Genomic DNA, 12,015 nt, shown 5'->3' on the forward strand with positions numbered 1-12,015 from the left:
TAATGATGGTCAAGGAGTTCTCTAGTACGTTACTCCGACACTCTAGTTAGTTTTTGACAACGGTAGAGGAGGGAGAATAAAGATGAGTAGCTCTAGGGTTTTGAATGCATTTTTATGCGTACCTGAGCCCATAGGGGCGGACTACCTTTTATAGAGCTATGGCTGAGTCCTACGTTCCCCGTGTGTTTCAAAATTTACGTGATTTGTTATTCGCTTCTTGAAATAGTCTGAAATCCCGATATCTACACTATCTTTATCCTCTTTCTAAAATTGTCAAAAATTTCTATATCTACGTGAGCATTATTCTTTTCCTGAAACAGTCTGAAATCCCGATTTTAGGTGCCAAAGACATGGGTACCAAGGAGATACGAGCACTACAGAATCAAAGCGCCAAGGAGTCGAGAGCGTCAAGAAGTCGAGATCAATTCAATTTTCCCTTGACTTGAACTACTATCTCCACATGATTGATTACTAATATCCTTTATTCACATTGTGTTCTCTAATTACCCCTAGATCAATGATCAATGTAATAGTTATGGGATTATAATTATTATACTTGTAATATTTATAGTTTGGTAGCGGTTATGATAAAATTAATTTCTTAAAATAAAATATGTAAAGAAGAATATCTTTTTGATAATAAATAAAGTAGAAATATATTTTTAATAATAATAATAATAATAAAATATCCTTTCAATTTTGCCTTTTGTTTTTACCTAATTTTACCCATGGACATGGCAGAGTGATAAAGGCGAAATGAGGATTCTCACGGAAGGTTCTGTCGTCCCATCAGAGAGGTGCTCGGACTATAGCAGTATATGATGTCAGACATGCTCCTCTGGTAAACTCATACTAAGGTATGGTAAAGGACACGTGTACGCCTCGGTAGGTGTGCATAAGCCTCCCCACAGCTTTATATAAGAGCTCTCGGACTTTGCCGGAGGTACGCAATCCCTCATCTTTGGAGCCACTTCATCGTTTTCCTCTTGCCTGACTTGAGTGTCGGAGGGTCGTCGTCGGGAACCCCTTCTCGGCTCGACTTCCTTGCAGGTTCGCCGGAAATTCGTTCAGTCAGTCGAAGACAGTGGAGAGCACCATACCCCCAAAGTCCTATTATAATAACATTAATAAAAGTACTTTTAATAAAATTTGGAAGAGATATGGTTTTATTTTAAAAAATAAAAAATAAAAAGCAACGTGTGTGTTTTTTTTATAGTCAGTGTTGTAAGTGGTTTGTAAGAGCCATTGAGTAATGATACAGACTTATTTGGTGCACCGACAGCTGCCCATCCGCAAGCTTACAAAAGAGGGAAAGTGGAACCCAGCGGCGGGGCATGGGCGCTCTGAATTATGCAGTTTTTTTTCCGGCTTAGGATTCGATCAACCATCATTTTCGTAATAGTTATATATTAAGGAAGTTCGACTCCTGGCTGCGTCATTACTGCCGACGTCGACCTGCCAAGGATTCTCTGCCACGTGTAAGTGGTTTGTAAGAGCCATTGAGTAATGATACAGACTTATTTGGTGCACCGACAGCTGCCCATCCGCAAGCTTACAAAAGAGGGAAAGTGGAACCCAGCGGCGGGGCATGGGCGCTCTGAATTATGCAGTTTTTTTTCCGGCTTAGGATTCGATCAACCATCATTTTCGTAATAGTTATATATTAAGGAAGTTCGACTCCTGGCTGCGTCATTACTGCCGACGTCGACCTGCCAAGGATTCTCTGCCACGTGAGCCAACTCACCGTCACACATTCAAAGGTCACCGTAACTATATTTATGGTATCGTTAAAATAATATATATATATTTTTATTTTAGTCAAAGAAAATTAAATAATACATAAAAGAATGTTATATTTTATGTCAAAAATAGAAAGTGTCGCGTTCCCGCGTTCCCGCGTTCCTTTGTTTTGATTAATCATCAAAATAATAGTTTATTTTTAATTTAAATTATCCCTCTGCATAGTTATTACAATATTATTAAGGTGTTGAAAACCTTAACAAAATCGATAGAAAAGGACGGGTAAATAATATAACTGCAAGTATATAATTAAACTTTCTTCTCATATCATATTGTCTTCAACAAAGATGCAAAGAAACACCATGATTTAACGTATTTCATAATCCTAGATTGCTAGGTCATCATCTATGACAATTTTTTTTCTCGTCTTTCACAAACATGGGAACTTCAAATAAATAATAATAATTACGACAAAAAAATAATACAATAATAAAAGCGCATCCATAATTCAGAACCCCCATTGTGAATAACAACACCTAAGGAGTTTCCTCTTAGGGCGTGTTTAGTTCAGAGTTATCGCTGATAACCTTATTTGGTTTAAGTAATTGGTGATTCCTGGTGATACAACATTCCCGCCACATCAGCAATTAGAGAATAGAACCAGGAATCACAAACCCTTAGAAATCTTAGGTTTTCGACGATTCCGGGGTTATCAATATTTTTTTCCAAAATTACCCTTCGAATCACAAAGCAAAGGTTTTGTCTCGACGCCGCCACAGCTGCGATTGGGAGCACATTTACTTTGCTCGTCTCGACGCCACCCTTATTGTCATAGGAAAGAGAAAAAATGGCTACTCCTCTTTGGCCACAGCTTCACCTTCCTTGTAATGCAATTGAAGACGATAAGCTTGCAATGCTGGTCCGGCGAGCCGGCATATCCTCCACATCGGCAACACCTCGGCGCCCATCTCCTCGTAGAACTTGATTGCGTTAACGTTCCAGTCGAGCACGCACCACTCCACCCTCCCCATCCCCAGCAGCGCAGCCTGCCGCGCCACCGCCGCTAGCATCATCCGCCCCAGGCCCCTCCGTCGCTATGCCGCCCGCACAAAAATGTCCTCCACATACAGCCCCGGCTTCGCTAGGAACGACGAGTAGTTGGGGAAGTACAGAACGAATCCCACAACCACCACACCCCCACCACGCGGAGACGCGAACTCCCCAGCCTCAGCATCCTCCACCGGCGCGTCCGGATGGAGCTGGCGCACGATCAGGGAGAAACCTCCGTCGGCGTCAGAGGTAGGGAACGGGGTGGGGGGAGAGCTCGAGGATGAGGACGGTGAAGGAGCGGAAGGGGGGAGGTGCGGGAGAAGGGAAGAGGGTGGCGGAGAGGGAGGCCTCGGTGGTTAAGGGTAATATAGTAAATGTAAAATTAAATTATAGTATTATTTTGATTGAACCAAACAACACTAAGGTTATATTGTATTCCCTATAACTTTGGTTATGTGATTACTAAGTAATCACATAACCAAGGTTATACACGATGACTTGAACCAAACACGCCCTTATAGTTAGAGAGACCTCCTTCGTGAAACACAAAGAAGCGACTTCGTATTTAGGGAGTCACTTCTTCAAAAAAAATTTATTATTAAAATAATATTTTTCTTTTTAATATTTGTAAAAAAAATAAAAAATAAAAAAAAACAATAGCATCTCGTTGTGTATTTTTTTAATTATTAATATTATTTATAGTTTTATTTTTTAAAAAAAATTAATTTATAATATAAAATATGGATGAGAGATGATAAATATACATAATGAAAGTATTGAAGTTATAAAAGAGTTGTTGAGAGATTTTTTGTTAGTGAAGAGATGTGTGAGATTTTTTTTACTTTTAATATGCCACATATGTGACAATTAAAGAGCTCTCTAATAGCTCCAACCATTATGAATGATCTAAGGGTATTAGAGGAACAATGAATACTTTTTGTGTGTGTTGATGTGTCAGCCCTTTTAGAGCTCCTTCGTTGTCACATCCGCACCACGTCGAACGTAAAAAAAAAGCACAATATATATATATATATATATATCTCCACTATAAAAAAAATCTCAACAACTTCTTCATGGGTCTCACACTTTTCATTATATATATTTTCCATCCCTCCTTTATATTTTCTATTATATATAATTAAATTTTTATAAAATTTAAATTCATAAATTGCTAACATGAAATAACATTAATAATTTAAAAAAATACATAAATATTACAATACATCAAATAAAAAATATAAATTATAATAATATATAAAAATAAACTTAAACACATCTACACTAAACTATGCATGTCTCTGCTTATGTTTTCAACCATTTTCTCATGTATCTCACTAGTATCATTCATAAGAATTTCATAATCCTTATGAAAGATCTCGACTTCCCACAAAGTTATTTTTTTACATTTGATATTCTTTAATATCTTGTCATTCTTTGTCGATGTTTTGTTCCATTGTATCACCCTCTTTGACTTTGTATTTTTCCTTCCTCTTCGATGCCTTTTGCCTTATCGGATGAATGCGGACTTCAAAATCATCCACATCAACACTTGTATCTGAATTTGTTGTTGAAGTGTTCCCCCTGATTCAAATGTCCTTGCCTTCTTGCTAAAGTGAGTAACTGATTGTGGAACATATTTCCTTCATACATACATATATTTGAAGTCCTTGTTATTATTGTTAGCTTTCCACATATTTAGTACATTCTCCAACACATTCTCATCAGTCCAACCACTTTGACGATGAGTATAAAATTTATTATAGGTTGCAAAAAATTCATTTATCATCAGTGCAAAACTATAATAATGCGATTTTAGCCACTGATAACTTCTCATCATAGATCCAATGTGCTGATACTTATTGTAGTAATCAGCTATATGTTTCTAAAAAGCTTGATCCTTCTAGTCATTACCAATGACTCTATCGGCACTGATAGTTGCCCATGACTTCGCAAGGACGATGTCTTCATCGAGAGACCAAAATCTTTGTTTTAAATCATCTTTCTCCAGTTCAACTTCACACTCTTCTTGTGATGAGTATGGTGGCCACTGAGTTACTACAATAGATGATGGCATCAAAGATTCTTTGTCGTTGAGAGATGGGTCAATAGTAGCCCTTCTTGATTCATTCCAAAGCATGACTGATGGTTGACTAGAAAAAAATACACAAGGAGAAGGCATCCCAAATTGGCTATCCATTGCTAACTAATCTTGCAGTGGATACATACCAAATGGAGCTGGGGCGGCGTTACTTGGATTCATCAAAAAATTTTGAGAACTTTGAGAATTTGGAGGATATTATGGAGCATATGAAATCATTAAAAAATTTAGAGGATATTGTGTGTGAGAGAAAAAATGATGATATTGGACATTTGGAAGAATGTGAGTATTTTGAGAAGATGTATTTTCTTCCACATTAGAAGAACTCAACAAATTTATAAAAGTATTGAAATTTTTGCTCAGATTCAACAATTTATTTATGAAATTGTTCAAAAGGGTTTCTGGATTGTAACTTCTTCAAATATTCAGAGTTATGTAACCATCTTGAAGTGCTCTATGAGTTGAATGATGCTCTACAAATGACTTTCGAATTTTGATCCATTTGATCAGATTTCCGGTAGATCCATCACTGATTAACACTGCACTGATTTCCATTTCAGTAATTTGATACTATCCAAATTCTGTTCAGCAGGTTTGTAAAAAAAATGGAAAAGAAGTAAACAACATTTGCTTATGATAATACAAGAGTTTCACTTAATTTCCCAATGACTTCAAAGGCTGGTGATGACAAATTGGTACACACTTGATACACATTTAAATCAGAATTCTATTTTGTTTCTTGCTGCCTTTACTGTATTCTTTTCAAATTCAAATGGTTCAAATGTTTTACTGGCTCAATTTATGAAGTTGTTGATCAAACTTGACAGTTAATCTCTGTAGTGAACTTGATTCCATTTTGTTTTGATAATCCAATCAGCCTTAATCTCTAAACAGATTCAACTCTTCATATTTGAATTTCATCACTGCATCTTCTCTATTTGTACAGATTTAAGTATCTTTTCTTCATTTACAAGTCATAGTCTTTCTTGGTTAGTATGAAAAATGCTCTTGATTTGTATAGTTCAGAGATCATCAACTTAAGTTCCCATTCTGCAGCTTTTCTCTAAACAATTTCAGTAACTACATTTAGCAACTTGTGTGTTTCAGGAAACATAATTCAATTTCATCCAATTATAGAAGACATGGAAATAAATGAACTCCATTTGTGGCTGATTACAAAATTTCATATCCAAATTCAAAGTGAGAGATTTTCTGAATTCCTTGAAGCAACAATCCTATGGAAGCAAACTAAATTCAAAGTTCATTCCAGTTGCCCAAAATCAATGCTGCATTCACAGATTTCTTGCATTGTTCAGTAATTCCCAGCTCTGACATTCAGATATACAGTGTATAGAGGTAGAAGAATACAATTTGTGTGTAAATGCAAGGGCTTAACTCTACTTCCTCACTGAATTCAGTTTCGAAATTGAATTTGGTACAGTTTCCAGTCTATATCTGCTCCTTTCATTTGTTACTGACATTTACAATTCTCACTTGAGTTTCACATTGATTCCAGGTGCTTCTTCCAAATCTGGATACATTTTTCCTTAGTTAACTGAACAATGATCAAAACTTGAGCAATTCAACTTAAATCCATTACATTCTTCATTCCATTTCTGAATTGCATAGCTCCTCAATCACTTACACTCACAATCAAATTTCAACAATGAAATTAATCTCATAGATACTAACGGAATTCAGAGCATTTTCCTTTTTCAGATCTGTAGCAACACTCCTGAATTGTAACTTATACAAACATCCACAACCTTTAACATTAACTCCATTACATCCTTCCAAAACTCCATCATTGTTTTGAATTTAAATTTCAGTCATTAACAAATGCATCCAACATTCAAAACTACTTCACATTTCCCCCACACTTGAATCCTTGTTCATCTTGGCCAAGTCACTCATCATATAATAAACCATGTATTCACATCCAAAAGATTTTATAATTGAGAAAACATAAATTGATATGATGATTATCAAAAAGAATAGCAAGAATTTGTGTGGAAGAGAAAAATAAGCAAAGTGATTAACCTTCACAAACATGATTCAATCCATTGAATTGTGGGTTTGAAAGAATCAAAGCAAGTTCTAGAGTGTAATAACACAAGAGCATCACTCAATTAAGGCTCATCCTCACTAGACATGAAAAAGTATCAATTCAATTTACCAATCAAATGTCCATAATTAAATATAAACCTTGAGAAAATTAAAAGTCCATTATTGACATTAAGCTCCAAAATAGATTCTCAAATCTAGCTCACATTCCCCACTTCTAACATGTTATAGAAAAATTGCTAGGGGTGTCATTTTCTTATTCACACTCAAAATCAAATGCAATAAGAAAACTACCAACTATAAACATAACCAAATGTAATAAGAAAATCAACATTTGTATTTCAAAAGATTTATTAAAGAAAAGACTAAACATTAAGCATGAATTAAAATTGAAAAAGGAAATTAAGTTGGAACAAACTCCCCTTTCCCCCGGTGGTTGAAGAAGATTTAAAAGTAGAAGCCACCCCAGAAGTGGAGTATCCTTAGTCGAAACTAACTTTTTTTTTATTCTTCATTTTTCCCTTGAAAACATTTTCTGGAGGACGGAGGCGGTTCAGTTCAAGCATCCACTCCAGAAGCTTGTATTCTCCTACACCATTATTAAAAGAAAATCCCTCCCACATGCATGTGGGATAAGAAGAAAATAGGAGAATATTAGTGTGAGTAGAAAATTTATCAAGAAATGAATCACATCTAATAAAGTCAATAATTGGTACCTCAATTAAATTTCTGAAAAATCACAAATAATACTCACCTTGTCATGTTGATAGGTACTTGGAGTGGTGATTGTTCATCAAGTAATGACACAAGCTCTGGTTCTAGTGAATGTACAACTTTATGTAGTGATTCTTGGGCGCTTGGCTCCATAGCACAAGTCCCTATACTTACATTCTCTATTCTTGGTGATTCTTGAGGTAATGCTTCCAGTAAGCATTCCCCTACACTTAAATCAACTTCAACATCAATACCTGCATCATTTACAACATATAAAGCAACCATATCAGTAGAATCAAAAGTATGATCAACTACATCATCACAACAATAAAAGTACTTAAAGAATCTAGTGAAGTAGTAGATGCAGTGTCAGGCCTGACAAGAGCTCCACAATCCACCTCCTCACTGGCACTTTGTGTTTGTAACTGATTGATGGATGATGCAATTTGATCTAATTGTAACTGTATGTTCTGTATCCTTGAAAATTGTTGCTCTTGATGCTCGCTCATTTGTTACATAATCTCCCTGAGTTTTCATGTTGACTCATCCATCTGAGGATCATTTTGTTGAAAAGGATATGGCGAAAAAGATGTTGAAACCTCTTGAAACCCATATGAATTCTGGTAGGTAGGACATTGTTCAATAAATTGTCCTTGTTCATTTTCACACCTGAAACATGAATTATCCACCCAATTAACATTAAAACCATTAGAAAATGACTCATACCTATTTTGTTGATCCATGTTTGGGTAAATTTGATACTCAGGCTGAAAATACTAATTCTCCATTTCACATCCAAAATTCTGAAAATATGGATTCATGCTAAAGAAAGCTCCTGTTCTTCACTACAACACTAGCACTCAAAATTAGAAGATTCAAAAGCATAAAGTTTCAAACACATGATAATATGAACATTAAAGAACTTAACAATTCAAGAACAAACCGACATGAAAATACAAAAAGAATATCAATCAAATCAATCAAGATGCTAACAATAAAATCAATCAAATTAAATCTAAAATAAACACACACTACTAGTTATTTCCCCAGCAACGGCGCCCTAAAATTATGGTGTTGGCCTTTTTCACATGTCACGTGGCACATCAAAATTAATAAAGATTGGAACTCATTTAAGCTAAAGAATAAAGTTGTAGTAAGGAGTCCCAAGTCGTATTTTTCCAAGGATAACTAATAAGTGTGTGTGAATCCTAGAATTGGTTCCAATCAAAATCTAATTTCAACTAGGTCAAGAATAGCATCAAAGAAAGATAACTCTCATCTAAACATGATCCACTTCCTTCTAACCAAATGAGCCTCATTTAAATTCAAGATCTAATGCATCATTTAATTACATGAATCAATTTCTATCTCCACAATTCACAACCACAGTAACAATTATATTCAAGAACTCAATACAATTGTAATCCGAAATTAACACTCCATTCACCATCACAATCAAATTAAACACTCAAGCACAAAGGCTTCAATTCTCAAACACATTCAACAATGTTTAATAAAGTTAAAGTATGAAAAGCTCGAATGATTCATTCAACATCTTAATTAAATGACAGTCATAACAATTCTAATTCACAGAACAATGGTAGCAAGTATCAATTGAACTCGAAATCTCAAACAACTTGTAAAACCGAAGTATCATCCAATTATCAATTACACTTAATTCATCAATTGAAATCAAATACCTCATCGCAGCAACATTGAATAGAAATATATAACCAGAAACATCAAGTTAAGCATTCAACAATTTAAGCATATTAACCGCCACAACTAAATCCAATGAATCAAATAAGAGTTTTCAAAATTGATTAATTGAAACTAACTCTAACTTATAGAAACTGAAACAAAGAATTCCAAATAAAAAGGAAAATTGCAAACTAAGTTAGTAGCTAAACATTGCTGTAATTGCAGAAATTTTAAGGAATCAGAATTTCAAATTGGAAATCAGAACTGGGTTTGCAGCAAAGAAATTCAGAAAAGGAACTGCAGTAAACTGAAACAAGAAGAAATGAAAAGGAAAACGAATCAAATCTGATGATCTGAGCAATGTAATGGAGAATTCAAACTAATTGCAAAAAGGGTAAAACGTTCACAAACACAGATCAAGAAACTAAGCTTCTTCCCACTACCGTCACACAATGCCTCCTTTGGGAACGCCTCTTGGGAAATCTCCGGAAATCAGCCAAGCTCATGGCTAGCACAGACGAATTTGCGCAGCTCCTGGGAACACCTCTCAAGCTTGCAATCGCCTGGCAACTCAACACGTGAAGAACATAGAGCTCTCTGTGCCCTAGGATGTTGGTCGCCACTCACTCAAAAATCACCGACGATGAAGAAGTCTAGCTCTCAGATTTGGAAATGTGAACGGGAACTGCGACCGTCGCGCGAAGAAGATGGTGAAAAGTAGGGAAATCGCGAGGAACCGAGCTCAGGGAAGCTGTAATGACCCAATTTTCCTCATTAGGAGTTCTAAAAGTGGTTTAAAATATTTAGAAATACTTTAGAAAAATTCTAGAGATTTTTAGGAATTTATAGAATATTTTTGTGCAATTTTTAGAGGTCGTTTGGTATTTTTACTAAACGAAAGAAGTTTCGACAAAATAATGTCCAAGCTGAGGCTTGAACCGGCAACCCCTAACCTGAGCAAAACCCGACTAACCAATTGGGCTAGCAGTTATTACTTGATCAAATAAGGGTCGAATTGTATTTAAGTAATAAATAGTTAATAGCAGAATAAAAGGAGAATAAAAGGCTCGGCTGGGGATTTGAACCTGTGGCCTTTGGCTCGGTCAAAACCCAGCTGACCAAGTGATCCAGCCACCGGTTCTGTTTAGAAAAGGTAGGAAATTTTATTTAAGGAAGTTAATGGAATTCGGGAATTTAAAAGAGAAACTGAAGGCTTAATTTTCCCGTGACCTAAACCTAATCCTTTTCCCTCCCGATCCCTTCCTCTCTCGCGCGACAAAGGCAGCTCGGGCGGAAACAAGCCGCGGCTAGGGCACGATTCCAGCGGCCGGCGGGTGGCTAACTTGGGGTGGTTCTTCACCGTCGTGATCCTTGCGTCGAGGAGGAACCGTAAGCACGAAGGAGTCGAAGCTTGCAATTTCCGCAAGCCCTAGAAGTTGTTCCGGTTGTAGGTTTAAGAAGAGGTAAGTTGCTCACTCACCTGCGGTAAGAGTAGTTCCGGGATTTTCTGCCTTGTCGCTGTGAATTGAGGTTTCGGATTTAGTTTTCTTCAAGCTTTGATGTTAGCAATTCAGCGTTTGATTTGGGTTTCCTGTTTGTTACCCTAATTGGTATGTTCGGTTTACACATGAGCCCTACAAGTTTCAGAATTTAGCTAGGGTTTTTGGTTTGGAAAGATCTGATGTTCTTCAGAAGCTTCCCTGTGGTATTGAGTGGATCAATTCATTTATGTTCAGAATTAGGATTTGTTGGAGGTTAAGAGTAGCATGCTTGCTTGATTTCTTTCTTCTGATGTCGATTTTAGCATCCCAGTTGTAGCATTTCAATGTTACTGATATATATGTAATCAGTATTTGCTTGTGGTTTGTAATAGAGTAATTCGGGTTTAAGTTGGCTTCTTGTGTGGATTCCTTTCCCTTTAGATGACTTTACCTCTTTAGATGGTTCAGATTTTGGGATTCCAGTAGCAATTCCCTTTGTTTCTGCCGTGCATTAACAGTGGTTCTTTAGGGCTGCTATATTTTCAGTAGAGCAATTATATTAATGATCTTAATTAGCTTCTATAATCTGGTGAAGGTTGGAAATTTTATAGCTTAGAAGGTTGGCTTATTTCCTGGTCATGATATCATGTTTAAGTTAAATGAATTGTGCATGATTTTAATTATGTTAATACTCTTAGTTAGTTTCCATAATTTTGTGAATTTGGTAATTCTACAGCTTGTAAGGTTAGATTGATTTCTTATCATGATATCATGTTTTGGTTCTATATAAATTGTGCATGTTCTAAACTAATTTATATAATATTCAGTTCATATAATAATGTTTAGGAATGGCAAACCTAACCATGTTTAAGAGATAAATTAGTAGGTTATGTTAGTTTTGGTTCTATGCTTTTGCATGCTACAAACTCAATGCATGTTTTATTGGTAACGATTATGCATTTCTCTTCTTGTTCATGCGAGAATTTGACTAACAGAATTTTAGTCCCCTTTTAGCATCTAGTTCCTTTGCTATTGGAATAACATGAGCAGATTTATTCAAGTGAGCATTTATATTCATTCAAGTAGAAGTAGGCATGAACAGATTCATTCAAGTGTGCATTTATATATTCATTCAGTTCCTTTGCTATTTAGATTTAGTAAATAACA

General features: G+C 35.8%; 1 pseudogene; it reads right to left on the bottom strand.

The window, feature by feature from the left end:
- Positions 1-2,591: 2,591 nt before the first annotated feature.
- Positions 2,592-7,819, bottom strand: LOC122044051 (annotated as a pseudogene).
- Positions 7,820-12,015: the final 4,196 nt, after the last annotated feature.

This window comes from Zingiber officinale, chromosome 2A, assembly GCF_018446385.1.
Source record: "Zingiber officinale cultivar Zhangliang chromosome 2A, Zo_v1.1, whole genome shotgun sequence".
Lineage (NCBI taxonomy): Eukaryota > Viridiplantae > Streptophyta > Magnoliopsida > Zingiberales > Zingiberaceae > Zingiber > Zingiber officinale.